Below are 7,962 nucleotides of genomic sequence, written 5' to 3'. Positions count from 1 at the left end.
CTATAACCATTAATGGATTTTCTATTAATAAAATATCATCAACAAATAAACTAATCTTTATCCTTGAAATGTATACTGCAAATTAATTTATCTCATCTGATAACATTCACAAACCATTCTATAACTAAAGCAAACAATATCAGGGAAAAGGGACTTACATGTCTAGTATCCCAGCCTAGGGATATCTGTTCTGTTATACAATAATTCACCCACACTGTTGGAATAATCTCTGAATATAATTGATTGATCATACCTTTAAATCACCCCCCAAAGCTGATGTTTTTATTATAATTTTTAATGTTGACCATTCCATGTGATAAAATGTCTTAAAACATCTACAAATTATTATTATTATTATTATTATTATTATTATTATTATTATTATTATTATTATTATTATTATTATTATTATTATTATTATTATTATTATTATTATTATTATTATTATTTTCCCTGTCTTCACAGGGTTTTTTTAAAAAGAATATTTATTACATTTAATACTTTCTTGGTCAAATCTACCATTTATCTTCCTATTATAAAACTACATTGATTTTTAAAAAATATATTTAGCAATAAAAGTATTCATTCTCATTGCTCATATTACTGTAAGCACCTTAGCATCTTGATTTATTACAGATAGCTCCATAAGCTCCAGGGTCAGTTGGGTCATTACTTGCTTTCCAAATTAATATAACTAATTAAAGCTTCCACAATGATGGAATATCTCCCCCTTCCATTGTTTTACTTAAAAGAGTCATTAATTTAGGTACAAACATTTTTCTTAGAAATATATAATGCTCCAGTCCTAACCCATCCTTCCTGGAGTTTTCTTAATTTCAATTTATTAATAATTTCCTCTATCTCTTCCCTTCTAACAGGTTTTCCCATCAGATCATCGGAGCTCAGGCTCACTCATATATGGCCCACGGGCCGCACTTTGCCCAGGTTTGCCCTACACAGACATCCCTGGTGCTCCCATACAAGTATTAGCCAGGCCTGCCCCTGCTTCGCTTGTGAAATCCGATGAGACTGGATGTGGTCAAGATGGCATGGTGCTGTACAGAAAAATCTGGGAGCTTGTACCAAAGAGAAGAATGAGATTGCAAAACTTTGAGGTGTAGGAAACATACATTCCTGGGCAGGATCTATAGGGAGCATTTGGTACAGAAGAGGTATCCTGCAACAGAGAGGCTGAAGGAAATATTATGTAAGAGAAGTGAAAATGACAGCAAAACAAAACTCGCCAAGATTAGATTTCATTACTTTTCTGCTGTTCAGAACTGAGCCAGATCTTGAGATTGGTCAGGATTTTGTTTCGTCCACTTTTTGACAAGAACTTTACAAATTTTTCAGATTTTCCCATAAACTTGACGGAAATAATTTTTAAAAATATGAATGTGGGACAAAGTGAAACTGACAGTTTTGCTCATCCTGGAAGAAGGCTTAGAGTGCTTAGCTCTTTGATGTGCGAGTTTTGAATCTATGGATATTCAACTTGCCTGGGGTGCTATATTGGACTTATTTTGATGGCACATTCTGCAGTTTTAACAACTTCATATAGGAAAGCCACAACATAATCCTTCCCCCCCCCCCAAAAAAAATGTGAATACTAATTGAATTTGGCCACTACAGATAGTTGAGGATTTTCTTTAGTTAATTTCTCATAAGAACTTTCAAAATTTTACAAATTTCTTCAAAAACTTGAAAGACATTGAGTCTATTTTTAAAAAATCTAATGTGGAAGAAGCTATGAGCGAAACAAAGTTCATTGCTTGAAGGACAAATCTGTTGAAATATTGCTCTAGCCTTTCCAGCTGAGATTCATCTGGTTTACCTGAGCTGGCTAAGCAGAGCTTGAAACAAACTTTCTAAATCTTCCTGCTTCATTAATCAATTCCTACAATATATTTTGGGTTCCCTCCAACTTCATGCAGGTGGATATTCCTCTATAAGGGGAATATCCACCTTCCTCCCTTTTCAGCTGTGATCTTATGTGTTTGCTTGAAAAGGTGGTCCAGCCATCAGGAGCATTTAAGGTCTGCACAGGAAGCTGCCAGTAGTGTCTCTTTTACCAGGAAATATCCATCATTAGAGATGGGAGCTTCATATTTGTTTCCTAGGGGAGACAATGCAAAGCTCACCACCACAGCTGGCCAGTCCTATTGGACCCCCCACCCCACCCCACCCCCAAACAGGCATCCACTTACCACTTGCAGTGTGGCACATAGGGCTGGTTTGTTTGTGTGTGTGTGTGTGTGTGTGTGTGTGTGTGTGTGCCAGCCATACCAATCATAGAAGTAGCCTGGGTCGAGCTTCCCCACCTCCCTGCACTACTGACCAATCTGGTGAGGGGGTGGGATGACAAACCTCCCTGCTCAGCTGCTAATTGGTTAGCAGCACAGGGAGGTGGGGAAGATCCAGACAGACTACTTCTCTGATTGGTGCAATGCGAAGGATGACGGCCACGTGCACCGTGCTGTAAGCTGTACGTCGATACACAGTTCAGGGGGAGCATCCAATTGAACTGGCCACCTATGGTGGCAAGGTTAATATTTGCCTCCCCTGGGAGATGAATACAAAGCTCCCATCTCTCCTCCACTTATTCCATATAGCAAATGAATTCTGCAGCCTAAATGTTCACTGACATCAATGGGTCTTACCTCTGAGTAAACATAGCTCAGCTGAGACTGAACACATGGCAAAGTTTTTTGAACAGTATTTTTAGTCTAGTCGAATTTTAAAAACTGCTGCTATTGTTGCTGCTGATGACAACTATATTAACTCATGACATTCTTGTTTTGTATTCCTTAATATTGCTGATTATCTAATCAAATCTTTGTCTTTCTCCCAGCAGAAAATAATTCACTGCATTTTTTCCTTGGGGGGGGTGGAAGAGTACTCAACCCTCTGCAATATTTTAATGTATCTCATTGGCATGTAGTGTTTCACACTGTCAGCTGTGCAAGGAAGTACTTCCATTTATAAACAGTTAAATATATTTCACCTTTCAAACAAACAGGCATTTCATCTTTACTGAAAAACAGGCAGTATTTAATATATTGAAAGCAAGGCAGCTCTCTCAGTCTGCCTAACACTAGAGTGAACATAAGCGAAAAGCTGCTGTTTATTTATTTCCCTCTTTTGCTGCTTCCCTTGGTACAGAGTTGTCACTAAATCAGGCTTGTTCCAAGTATAACACTGGGGGAAAAAGAGAGACTCCTGTTCTAAATTTATTTCCACTTCTTCCCTTTATGTGAGGAAAAGATGAAAGGACTATAAACTGTTCTATCACATAGCTTACTCCCAATGCCTTCCTTTGAAGTTCAACTAGTGGTAATGGTTTAATTTTCAAGCTACATGTTATTTTGTTCAAATGTTCATGTTTTGGTAGTGTGAGACAAATTAGGTCCCCTCCTCACATATTATGTTTGAGATAACAAAGGAGCTCTTGTTATTTGTGAAAAGGAGCTCTTGTTATCTGTTTCACTCCCACCATTTTGACAGGAAATTTCTAGTTCTAGGCCATTTTCTTATGAATTCAAAATGATAAGCAAAGTATTATTTAGGTTTTTCTGTTGCATTTTTGTGTTTCTCAGGTGCAATATCAGAAATGGCCACTACAGAGAAATAGAGAGACATTTTTCTGACCTGTGGGTTAAAACCAAGTAACACTGCAAATTCTCCTTCATGAATTGCTGCCTTGTCATGGTGAAGGGGCTTGAGTAATTAAGAGAAGCTATGAGCTATGCCATGCAGGGAGAGTTCTGACTAAATGTGATCCACCTGGAGCAAGAACTGGCAAGCCACTTCAGTGTCTTTGACAGAAACAAAAGGCTAAAAGATATGACACTGAAAGATCAGCCCCTCAGGTCAGAAGGCATCCAACATGCTACTGAGGAAGAGTGGAGGAGAAGTACAAATAGCTCCAGAGCTAATGAAGTGGTTGGGCCAAAGCCGAAAGGACGCTCAGCTGTGGACGTGCCTGGAAGTGGAAGGAAAGTCTGATGAAAGAAAAAGAAAGAAAAATACCGCATAGGAAACTTAGATTTAAGATCTATGAACCTTGGTAAGCTGGATGTGGTCAAACAGGAGATGGCAAGAATAAACATTGACATCTTGTGCATCAGTGAACTAAAGTGAACGGGAATGGGTAATTCAATTCAGACAATTAACATATCTACTACTGTGGGCAAGAATCCCGTAGAAGAAATGGAGTAGCCCTCATAGTCAACAAAAGAGTGGAAAAGCTGTACAGTGGTGCCTCGCATTACGATGTTAATTCGTTCCAGCGAAATCACTGTAGAACGAAAACATCGTAAAGCGGAATTAAAAAGCCCATAGACACGCATTAAAACCCGATTAATGTGTTCCTATGGGCTTGAAACTCACTGTCCAGTGAAGATCCTCCATAGTGCAGCCATTTTGGCTGCCCATGCAGCGAGGAATCCGTCCCAGAAAAGAGCAGGGAGCCATTTTTTTTACCCGGTGGCCATTTTGAAACCACCTATCAGCTGTAGGAAAATCATCATTTTGCGAGAATCGGTTCCTGAAGCAGGGAACCGATCATCACAAAGCAAAATTCCCCCATAGGAAACATTGTTTTGCGATTGCTTTTGTGATCGCAAAAACTTCATCTTAATGCCATTTCGTCGTGAAACGGAGCGCTTGTCTTGCGAGGCACCACTGTACTGGGATACAATCTCAAAAATGATAGAATGATTTCAATATGAATCCAAGGCAGACCTTCCAACATCACATTAATCCAAGTTTATGCACCAACCACCGATGCTGAAGCTGAAATTGAGCAATTCTATGAAGACTTACAACATCTTCTAGAACTGACACCAAAGAAAAATGTTCTTCTCATTATAAGGGACTGGAATGCTGAAGTTGGAAGTCAAAAAGGAACAACAGGTAAGTTTGGCCTTGGAGTTCAAAACAAACCAGGGCAAAGGCTAATAGAGTGTTATCAAGAGAACAAGCTGGTCATCACAAACACTATATTCCAACAACTCAAGAGGCGACTCTACACATGGACATCACCAGATGGGCAATACCAAAATCAGATTGATAGTGTTCTCTGCAGTCAAAGATGGCGAAGCTCTATACAGTCAGCAAAAAAAAAAAAGACATGGAGCTGATTGTGGCTCCGATCAACAGCTTCTTCTAGCAAAATTCAAGCTTAAACTGAAGAAAGAAGGAAAAACCACTTGGTTAGTCAGGTACAATCCAAACCAAGCCCCTTATAAATACACAGTGGAAATGAAGAACAGATTCAAGGGCCTAGATTTGGTGGACAGAGTATGTGAAGAACTATGGATGGAGGCTCGTAACATTGTACAGGAGGCAGCAACAAAAACCATCCCAAAGAAAAGGAAATGCAAGAAAGCAAAGTGGCTATCCAATGAGGCCTTGCAAATACCATGTTGCCCCAAAAATAAGACAGGGTCTTATATTAATTTTTGCCCCCAAAAAGCATTAGGGCATTTTTTTCAGCATTATTTTCAGGGGATGTTCTATTTTTTTCCATGTACAACAATCTAAGTTTATTCAAATACAGTCCTGTCATCTTCTTCTGGTTGCTGCACGATGGTGGAGGGCAGGATTTTACTTAACTAGGACTTATTTTGGGGTTATATTAAGAGCATCCTGAAAAATCATACTAGGGCTCATTTTCAGGTTAAGTCTTATTTTCAGGGAAACAAGGTAGCAGAAAAGAGAAGAGAAACAAAATGCAAGGGAGATATGGAAAGGAACAGAAAATTGAATGCACACTTCCAAAGAATAGCAAGGAGAGACAAGGGGGCATTCCTAAATGAACAGTGCAAAGATGATAGAGGAAAATAATAGAAAGGGAAAAACCAGAGATCTGTTCAAGAAATTGGAGATATTAAAGGAACATTTTGTGCAAAGATGGACATGATAAAGGACAAAATGGTAGGGACCTTACAGAAAATGAAGACATCAATAAGAGATGGCAAGAATACACAGAGGAATTATACCAGGACAACCCAGATAATGTGGTTGCTGACCTTGAGCCAGACATCCTGGATAGTGAAGTCATTTGGGCCTTAGAAAGCATAGCAAACAACAAGACCAGTGGAGGTGATGGCATTCCAGTCGAACTATTTGAAAACTTAAAAGATGACGCTGTTAAGGTGCTGCACTCAATATGCCAGCAAGTTTGGAAAACTCAGCAGTCACCAGAAGATTAGAAAAGATCAGTCTACATCCCAATCCCAAAGAAGGCCAGTGCCAAAGAATGCTCCAACTACCGTACAATTGCACTCATTTCACACGCTAGCAAGGTTATGCTCAAAATCCTGCAAGCTAGGCTTCAGCAGTATGTGGACCAAGCACTCCCAGAAGTAAAAGCTGGATTTAGAAGGGGCAGAGAGACCAAATTGCTAACATGGAGAAAGCCAGAGAGTTCCAGAAAAACATCTACTTCTGCTTCATTGACTATGCAAAAGCCTTTGACTGTGTGGACCACAGCAAACTATGGCAAGTTCTTAAAGAAATGGGAGTGCCTGGCCACCTTATCTACCTCCTGAGAAATCTATATGTGGGACAGGAAGCAACAGTTAGAACTGGATATATAACAAATGATTGGTTCAAAATTGGGAAAGGAATACGACAAAGCTGTATATTGTCTCCCTGCTTATTTAATTTATATGCAGAATACATCATGCAAAAGTCTGGATTGGATGAATCCCAAGCCAGAACTAAGATTGCCAGAAGAAATATCAACAACCTCAGATATGCAGATGATACCACTCTGATGGCAGAAAGTGAGGAGGAATTAAAGAACCTATATGAGGGAGAAAAAGGAGAGTGCAAAAAACGGTCTGAAGCTCAACATCAAAAAAACAAAGATCATGTCCACTGGTCCCATCACCTCCTTGCAAATAGAAGGGGAAGATATTGGGCTCCATGATCACTGCAGCCCCAAAATTAAAAGACGCCTGCTTCTTGGGAGGAAAGCAATGACAAACCTAGACAGTATCTTAAAAAGCAAGGACATCACCTTGCCGACAAAGGTCCACATAGTGAAAGCTATGGTTTTTCCAGTAGCGATGTATGAAGTCGGAGCTGGACCATAAAGAAGGATGACCGCTGAAGAATTGATGCTTTTGAATTGTGGTGCTGGATGAGACTGTTTAGAGTCCCCTGGACTGCAAGGAGATCAAACCTATCCATTCTGAAGGAAATCAACCCTGAGTGTTCACTGGAAGGATGGATCCTGAAGTTGAGGCTTCAATACTTTGGCCATCTCATGAGAAGAGAAATCTCCGTAGAAAAGACCCTGATGTTGGGAAAGAGTGAAGGCAAGAAGAGAAAGGGATGACAGAGGGCGAGATGGTTGGACAGTGTCTCCAAATCTACCAACATGAATTTGACCCAACTCTGGGAGGCAGTGGAAGACAGGAGGGTCTGGCGGGCTCTGGTTCATGGGGTCACAAAGAGTCGAACATAACTTAATAACTAAACAAGAACATACGTTCCTTCCTGACATCCATCCAACCTTTGTAGTTTGTATCTCCTTCCAGTTAAAAGCCCTACCTTCTATTCTGTAATCATTTAAAACTCTTTGCACAAAACTGAATAGAGGTGTTGTTGCAAATGACTGTTTCACCCCGACCTCAATGGCTGCCCCAGCAAGAATTAAAACAACAGGAAGACAAGACTAACAGTCTAGCTGCCGACATGTAGAGTCTGTGAGCTGACAGCAATGCCAAGTCCTGATTATTATGCAACTACAGGTTGTTCAGGCCTAATCAGAGGCAGTTCCTGATTACAGTGATAATGTGATGTCTGCATCCTGGCCACATGATTGGTCCTCTGCATTTGCAATGTCTGAGCCTCTTTACACTTTGAACAGAAATAGCTCTGAGCTTGGAATGAAGGAATTAGAGTCAGCAAATAATGCAAGGGGGACCCAGGGCTGCAAATGGCACCCTT

The sequence above is a fragment of the Pogona vitticeps genome, chromosome 3, assembly GCF_051106095.1.
Source record: "Pogona vitticeps strain Pit_001003342236 chromosome 3, PviZW2.1, whole genome shotgun sequence".
NCBI lineage: Eukaryota > Metazoa > Chordata > Lepidosauria > Squamata > Agamidae > Pogona > Pogona vitticeps.
Note: the sequence above shows the minus strand (reverse complement) of the source record.